The sequence below is a fragment of the Jaculus jaculus genome, chromosome 6 (genome assembly GCF_020740685.1).
Source record: "Jaculus jaculus isolate mJacJac1 chromosome 6, mJacJac1.mat.Y.cur, whole genome shotgun sequence".
NCBI classification, from domain to species: Eukaryota; Metazoa; Chordata; class Mammalia; order Rodentia; family Dipodidae; genus Jaculus; species Jaculus jaculus.
The window spans coordinates 155670998-155680250 of NC_059107.1; positions in this window are offsets into that span (position 1 = coordinate 155670998).

Genomic DNA, 9253 nt, shown 5'->3' on the forward strand with positions numbered 1-9253 from the left:
TTGCCTGTCAAGCCTGAGGACCCAGGTTTGATTCTCCAGGTCCCATGTAAGCCAGATATACATGATGGCGCATGCATCTGGAGTTTGTTTGCAGTGGCTTGAAGCCCCGGAGCACCCATTCTCTCTCTCTCTTCTCTGTCTCCCTTTGTCTCTAATAAATAAAATTAACATTTTTTAAAAACTACCTGAGGCGGGCTGGAGAGATGGCTTAGTGGTTAAGTGCTTGCCTGTGAAGCCAAAGGACCCCGGTTCGAGGCTCAATTCCCCAGGACCCATGTTAGCCAGATGCACAAGGGGGCACACGTGTCTGGAGTTCGTTTGTAGTGGCTGGAAGCCCTGGCACACCCATTCTCTCCCTCTCTCTCTTCTCTATCTCCCTCCCTCTCTCTCTCTGTCTGTAGCTCCCAAATAAATAAATTAAATAAACAAACAAACAAAAAAACCTACCTGAGGCTATGGGGCCATTTACATTCAAACCACCATATGTGTATTTAGAGTGCACATGTGTATGGTGATGCATGTATGTGCATATGTGGAGGCCAAAGGACCACCATGGGTGTCATACTCAGGAACGTCTCCCACATCTGGGTCCCTCATTGACATGCAGCTCACTAGTTAGGTCATCCTGGCTGACCAGTGAGCACCACAGATCTTCCCATCCCCACCTCCTATGTGCTAGGGTACAAATACACACCGCGATGGCACTACTTTTTACCTGGGTTCTGGAATTCAAAGTTAAGTCCTGTGGTAGTTGGAATGCGTGGCCCCATAGAGTCAGGTGTTTTGTTTTTTTTTTTAAATATTTATTTATTTATTTATTTGAGAGAGACAGACACAGAGAGAAAGACAGATAGAGGGAGAGATAGAGAATGGGCGCGCCAGGGCTTCCAGCCTCTGCAAACGAACTCCAGACGCGTGCGCCCCCTTGTGCATCTGGCTAACGTGGGACCTGGGGAACCGAGCCTCGAACCGGGGTCCGTAGGCTTCACAGGCAAGCGCTTAACTGCTAAGCCATCTCTCCAGCCCGAGTCAGGTGTTTTATTAAAGTTCAGTTTGCAGCTTCAGGGCCTAGCAGGCAGACTCCTGCCACAGGGGGTGGTTCACTGGGTGCTGGATCTAAATTCTAGCTCAAAGACATTCAGAGAGGTTCTGAGCTCTGGCAGGGTCCCTGCTGGCTTCTTTTGGTGTTTTCTGGTTGTTTGGTTTGATGTATGGAAGCAGTTTCTTCTGCCATTGATGGAACTTCCCCTGGATCTATGAGTTTGAGATAAACCCCCTCCTCCCATAAGCTGTGTCTGATTTGGATGTTCATTCCAGCGGTGAGGAGCTGTCTACTGTAGTCCTCATGCTGACAAGGCAAGCATGTGTTACCTGACTACAGCCCCCAAATAGATTCAGTTCAGTGCTGATTGTAAAAATCAGCAAGATCCTCCAAAGCACTAAGAACAATCCAGGCACCCCTCTGAAGAGGGGTCTCTGCCAGGCAGTGGGTGCTCTGGAGCACAGCTAGGTCCCCAAGGCTGACATGACAGGAAGGCACAGAGACACGCCCCGTGGACACTACCGGCCAGGAAAGGCGCCTTTACCTTTGTCTCCATAGGTCTCCTTCTGAGCATCCCAAGCCTTCATTATTTCACACTAAGTCTCAGAGAGGGCCAATGACACCCCAAGTCTTTTGGCTCCCATCCTAGGCTCTTTTCAAAGTGGGCCCCCAAGCTAGAGGGCTGACTCAGAATGAACCTCTGGGAGTGGGATGGCCAGCACCGACATGGGTAATAACTTCCCAGTGGAGAGAGAGAGACAGAGCGAGAGACCCAGTCTTTAGCACTCCGTGGCTTGTGGGTCCTGCCAAGAGGGAGGAACAATCAGACACTGTCCCTCTTCTCCCTACCCCCCTGGGCTCCCACTAGCTTTCATCACCGGCGTAACCCAGAGGGCAGAGTGCTGGGGGTCCGGGGGGCAGGGGAAGGTCAAAGGTCAGCTATTACACGCTGAACTAAGCCAGGAATAGAGCTGCTTAGGGGGATGGCTAAGCGGGCAGAGGGGAATGACTCAGGCTCCTCTGAGACCCACATCCCACGGTTGACCCAGGCAGCTGGTTGGAGGCAGCGGCTGAGGAGAGAGAAGAGAGTTGCCTTGCACTCAACGGTGGTGGCGTCTAGGACTTAAAGCTAAGTCTAGGCTTCCGGAAGGTTGTAAATTTCCTTGAGCAGCTCTAAGTGCCCCGCCCCCAGCATGTATCTCCGGCAGCCTGGGAGGGATAATGGTCCTGTTCCTAGGGAATCTGGCCCCTACAGACTCACTGTCCCCATGGCTGGCCTGCCCACTAGGGTTCCCTTCTGCATCCTCAGGGTCTGGGCCCTATGATCCCATATTTTAAAAAAATATTTTATTTATTAATTTATTAAGAGACAGAGGAGAATGTGCACACCAGGAGCTCAAGGCACTGCAAACAAACTCCAGACTCATGCGCCACCTTGTGCATTTGCCTTATGTGGGTCCTGGAGACTCAAACCTGGATCCTCAGGCTTCGCAGGCAAGTGCCTTACCTGTCTAAGCCCTCTCTGCAGCCCTCCATCGCCCGTGTTACATCAGGCTGGAGGAGGGGACAGTACTCCCGCTTCCACCCATTGGCATCCCTGAGCCCCACAGTCGGCTTGCGTGGTCCGTGGACTCCAACCAAACACAGATCTGGCTGCGTCTCCCTCCCATGCTCCAGTTTCCTGTGGCTCCCCTGGGCCAGGCAGCTGAGTCTGAGGTACTGGTTTTGATACTGAGGGCCCCCCATGTCTGTGCCCTGCCTGGATTTTGGCTTCCTTGCTGGCAGTTTTTCACTGATCCAAACCGACGTGCGTGGAATGTTCCCATGTGTGAACCGCTGTGCTAGAAGTGGGGATACGCGTGACCTGAACAGGCCTGGCTGCTCCGAGAGCCCGCGTCGTGGTGGAAGACAGTCGGGAGGCTGGTCTTCAAGCGGACACACACGTGCACAGCCGCACACTGCTCCTTGCCGCTGCGAAACGGGTGACAAGAGCCCACATCGGCCCTGCTGCCCTCCTCGTTTCTCCAGAAGGTGCGCTGGTGCACGCTTGCCATGGGAACCCCTGCCGGGGTCTCTGCCAGCTTGTCACGGGCATCTCGAATACCCCCTTCTCAGAGACTCCTGGATGTCACATCTGCAGACCTTCACCTTCACCCCATCTCCCACACCTGCTGCTAGCTGGATTTAACCTGTTCCCTTGCTTCCTGCCGGTCCCTCCTCTTGCTCCCGAGCTCCTGTCAGGGTCAGGCCCTGCTTGTCTTCTTCCTTGTGTGTCCCCATGGCTGAATGTGACAGGGGCTTAATAAATATTTACTGAGTGAATTAAGGAATGAATGAGCCGGTCAGCCCCACCTCTGGCTTCTTGACCTTCACTGTGACCTCTGATGCTAATGACCAGTCAGTGTGAGGGGTGCAGCCTTGTGCTGGGTGACAGAAGCGGCCGAGGGGTGCAGGGCCAGGCACAGCCGGGTATTAGAATGACCAGCGTCACTCGTTCTCCACAAACTTTCAGACTCCCAGGCTCCACACTCAGCTCCGAGTCAGCAGGCAGTTGAGAGTGGATGCAGGGGGATTTGGGCTATTCTGGTGCCGCGGGAGTTATTCCTAGAAATGGCCACCAGATGGCAGCATTTCCCCAGGGAAAGGTGTGCGTAATTTGCGGCGGGATGAGTTCCTGGGGACTTCTTCCCAGCGGCCTTGGAGGGCGTGCAGGCTCACCATCTGCTTGGAGAGACTCAGAAACAGTAGGGAGAGGGAGGAGGGGGCGGATACAGTCTCCTGAGGTGAGTGGCTGTGTTCACTGTCTTCAACTCCCAGAATCTCACCTGTCCGTGAGGAAAGTGCCCCAGCAGTTCTCCCCGAGGTCTCTGCTGACTCTCCCTCGGGGCGCTGGCCAGCTGACCCGCGGGACTTGCATAGCAGCCTCGCTGCACCGGTCACTGTCCCCAGCTATCTGTCTTACCACACCGATTCTTTTTTAAAAAGTTTATTTATGTGTGTGTGAGAGAGAGAGCGAGGGAGAGAGAGAGAATATGTGTGCACCAGAGCTGCCAGCCACTGCAAACAAACCCCAGCTGGCATGTGCCACCATGTGCATATCTGCATATTCTGGGGGGTCAAACCGAGGTCCTTAGGCTTGGCAGGGAAGCGCCTCAACTGCTAAGCCATCTCCAGCCCACCACACGGATTCTTTGCAGAGAGGGACTTTATCCGGCCACCACCTGCACCGCAAACCTTTTCTTAACCCTGGACCTGGGCACCACAGCACCTGCTTAGCAAAGAGTCCCTTTCCTCCAGGTAGCCGGCCCGGACTGGAGCGCTCTCTCACGGGCTCACACTAACAGGGGGGTCCCCAGGCTAGAGTGCTGGTGCCCTGTACAAGTGCACCCTGAGTGCGGACATCTGACCCAGCCGCCCTTCTTTTTTTTTTTTTTTAATTTTTTTGTTCATTTTTATTTATTTATTTGAGTGTGACAGAGAGAGAAAGAGAGAGAGAGAGAGAGAGAGAGAGAGAGAGAGAGAGGGAGAGAGAGAGAGAGAATGGGCGTGCCAGGGCTTCCAGCCACTGCTAACGAACTCCAGACATGGGCGCCCTCTTGTGCATCTGGCTAACGTGGGACCTGGGGAATCGAGCCTCGAGCCGGGGTCCTTAGGCTTCACAGGCAAGCGCTTAACCGCTAAGCCATCTCTCCAGCCCCCAGCCGCCCTTCTGATGTTACCCACAACGCTTTGCGCCGATGCAGCATCCCTCTTTCCCAGCAGATTTGGGTGCTGCAGGTCTGAGATGGAGCCCAGAAATCTGAGTTCAGGGACACTTCCAGGGTGAGTTGCATGCAAAGGCCTGGGCGCTGTGAGGGTGCTGGCCATCTTGACCTCTGAAGTGGCTGGGTGACGGTGACCCTGCCAAGAGACGATGAAACCCTCTGCTAGTTGGGCCATGGGAATCGCCCACAAAGTGCATTCACACCAGTCTCCCTGGCATCTTCTTTGTAACTGCTGTCACCAGTTTGCAGACATTGGAGGAGGCTCAGAGACAAAGGGCCACTCGTCTGAGTGCAAGGGTAGAGCACACACTTGAGCGGCATTGTGCAGAAGCCTCTGGGTCAGGGTGAGGATGAGGATGTTTCTCCCAGAGCATCATTCAAGGCTTCTCCTCGGCTGGCAATCCCAGCCCCAAGGAGGGGACTGGCCACAGTGGCTATGCAGGGTACCTCTTCCCTGAGAAGTCCAGCCCTCCATACCTCTTGCTGACTCAAACCTCTCTTTCTGGGTGCACAGGGACCCCCATCTTGTTATCCACAGGCATTTCTTTCAGTCAGACAGTGTGGAGGCTCTGAGCTCTTAGAAGGGCAGGACAGTCTCTCTGTCCCACCTGAAAGAAAACAAGTCTTATTTTAATGATGGAATAAGGTACTTGAACCTTCTTTCTCCTCAAGTAAATTTTAGCCTCCCCAACCGGCTGGGGACGGGTTTCCATGCTGGGTAGGCTGACTCAGGTAGGAAACAAAATGGTCATAATATTTTCATACTAACAGACGTCAATTATAAGACAATACAATATTCATTTTTCATTTTTCTTTTTTTCCCTGAAGTAGGGTCTTGCTCTAGCCCATGCTGACCTGGAATTCACTATGTAGTTTCAGGCTGGCCTCAAACTCACAAGTGCTGGGATTAAAGGCATGCGCCACCACACCTGGCTCCAATATTCTTTTAATCTGCTCCAATCACACCTGTTGATGGATTCCTGGCATCTCTGGAAGATGGGAACACCCCAGATTCAAAGTCAGTAAGGAGCTCGGGAAGGAGAGAGGCAGGACGAATCGCTTTGTAACTGTGGCTATGAACCTTAAGCTAGTATTGTTGTTTTACATTTCTGTGGTGGTAAGGAGGACACCCAGGGCCCTGTGCAGGCTGGAAAGTCCTTGCAGTTACCTTCCTGTTGCCGAGACAAAGCACCTAGCCAGTGGGAGGAAATTTTATTTATTTATTTATGAGAGAAAGACAGAGAGAGAATGAGTGCACCAGGGCCTCCAGGCACTGCAAATGAATACTAGACGCATGTGCCGCCATGTGGGCACTGAGGAATTGAACCTGGGTCCTTTGGCTTTGAAGTCAAGTGCCTTAGCCACTAAGCCATCTCTCCAGCCCAGCGAGGAAGTTTTTATTTTGGCTTATAACCTCATGGGAGAGCTTCATGATGGCAGAGAAAGCATGGCATGAGCAAAGGCTGGGCATCACCTCTGCCACAGCAGGTGGACAACAGCAGCAGGAGAGTGAGCTGAACTCTGGAAAGGAGAAGCTGGCTATAACGCCCGTAAGCCTGCCCCCAACAACTCACCTAAGGCTCCACCTCCCAAATTGCCACCAGCTGGAGACAAGACATTCAAAACACGAGGTGTGGCCATGTCTGGATTTTTACATAGGTGCTGGGATTGAACTCAGGTCCTCAGGCTCCTGCAGTAAGTGCTGTTGCCCCACCCCCTGTACCATCTTCCCAGCAGCCCAAAGCCCCAATTTCAAACCGGAAAAATACCTTTCCAGACAAAATACAAGTATCTAATAAATTAATCCCCAACCATTGGGGGACTGAAAAGATTGTTCAGTGGTTAAAGGTCCTAGCTTGCAAAGCCTGCCAGCTTCAGGTCCATTTCCTCAGTACCCATGTAAATCCAGATGTGCAAATTGGTGCATGCATCTGGAGCTCATTTGAAACAGCAAGAGCCCCATTTTTGAAATAGTATTTTAAAAAACATTTTTATTTGCTTTCAAGCAGAGAGAGAGGACACACACACACAGAGAATAGGCATGCCAGGGCCTCTGGCCACTGCAAACGAACCCCAGGTGCATGTGCCATTTTGTGAATTCGGCTTCTCATGAGTACTAGGAAATCAAATCCCGTTTGTTAGGCTTGGCAGGCAAGGGCCTTAACTGCTGAGCAATCTCTCCATTCCCCTCCGTTTTTTTTTAAAGTGAGACCATGGAGGGATGTTGTGGCACAATGCAAAATAAATTACCAAATAACTGTTTTCAGGTCTCAGAAAGAGCTGGGACAATCTGGGAAGGCTAATGTGAGCTTAGAGGAAGGGGGGGTTGCAAAGCAGGAAATGGCATGAACATCTTGCCTTCAACTTGGAGGAGGGACCTAAGTTGGTGGGGTGGGGTTGGAAGTTCTAGAAACATCTGTGCCATGTGAATTGTTTACATTAAACACACATATTTGTTCCTCCTTCTACTTTGTTTTTTTTTACGAGAGAGACAGAGCAAGAGAGAATTGGCACACTAGGGTCTGCAGCCACTGCAACTGAACTCCAGATGTGTGTGCCACCTTGTATACATGTGCAACCTTGTGCATGCATCACCTATGCATCTGGCTTACATGGGATCTGGGGAGTCAAACATTGGTCTTTAGGCTTTGCAGGCAAGTGCCTTAACTGTTAAGCCATCTCTCCAGATCGCCTACTATCTATCTATCTATCTATCTATCTATCTATCTATCTATCTATAATTTTTTGAGAGAGAGAGAGAATTGGTGTGCCAGGGCCTCAGCCACTGCAATCAAACTCCAGACACTTGCGCCACCTAGTGGGAATTGCAACCTTGTGCTTGCCTCACCTCTGTGCATCTGGCTTAGGTGGGGTCTGGAGAGTTGAACATGGGTCCTTAGGCTTTCCAGGCAAACACCTTAACTGCTAAGCTATCTCTCCAGCCCCATATCTCCTACTTTTAGCCTTCACAAGCACCTGATTTCAGGAAATTTTTCCCCCTCATTCTACAGGTATCTGAGCCTCAGGTTCAAGCAGTGACTTGCTTAAGGTCCCCTGCTACAAAACAGCAGGGTTCAGGTGTGAAGTAAGGCTGTTTAGGGTAACTCTATGTTAAAATCTGAGTTTGGTGGCACACACCTATAATCTCAGCACTCTGAACGCAGAGGCAGGAGAATTATGGGTTCAAGGCCAGCCTGACCCATATAGCAAGACCCTGTCTCAAAAGAAGAAAAGGGGCTGGAGAGATGGCTTAGCGGTTAAGCGCTTGCCTGTGAAGCCTAAGGACCCCGGTTCAAGGCTCGGTTCCCCAGGTCCCACGTTAGCCAGATGCACAAGGGGGCGCACGCGTCTGGAGTACGTTTGCAGAGGCTGGAAGCCCTGGCGTGCCCATTCTCTCTCTCTCCCTCTCTCTGTCTTTCTCTCTGTGTCTATCGCTCTCAAATAAATAAAGAAAAATTAAAAAAAAAAAAAGAAGAAAAGGACCCTGGTATAGTGGTGCACACCTTTAATCTCAGCACTTGAGAGGCACAGGTAGGAGGATCATAGTGAGTTCGAGGCCACCCTGAGACTACATAGTGAATTCCAGGTCAACCTGGGCTAGAGAGAGACCCTACCTTGAAAGAAAAAAATGAAGAGGAGGAAGTAGTTATTGTAAAACTATCTGGATTTGGAGGCCATTATTCTTTAAAAATGAAATACTGGGGCTAGAGAGATTGCTCAGTGGTTAATGGCACTTGCTTGCAATGCCTAACAGCTCAGATTCAATCCCCCGGTACCCACATAAAATTAGATATACAAAGTAGCATATGTGTCTGGAGTTCATGTGCAGTGGCAGGAGGCCCTGGCATACACATTCTCTCTCTCTCTCTCTGCCTCTTTCTGTCAGATAAATGAAAAAACAAACAAAAAATAGGCTTTAATGTTTTATTTGCAAGGAGAGAGAGAGAGAGAGAGAGAGAATGAATGTGAATTGGTACTCCAGGGCCTGTAGCCAATACAAATGAACTCCAGATGCATGCACCACTTTGTGGATCTGGCTTTATGGGGACTGCTGGGGAACTGAACCGGGGTCTCTAGGCATTGCAGGCAAGCGCCTTAACTCCTGAGCCATCTCTCCAGACCAAAATAGACTTAAAAAAAATGAAATACCATTCTCAAGATGTAGCTCACTTGGTAGGATGCCCTGGGTTCAATCCCTAGCATCTCATAAATGGTAGTGAATGTCTCTAATCTCAGCACTCAGAAGTTCGGGGTAGGAGGATCATAAGTCCAGGGTCATCTTTGGGTACATATTGAATTCAAGGCCAGCCTTAGGTATATTAGATTCTGTCTCCAAAAGAAAATGAAACTCTGGCCTGAAAACAGCTTGGTGGTCCCAAGCCCTGTCAACGACTGCCTGCAATAAAGAAGAAGGTATTTTTCACGGCCTGTTTCGTACTTGCACAAT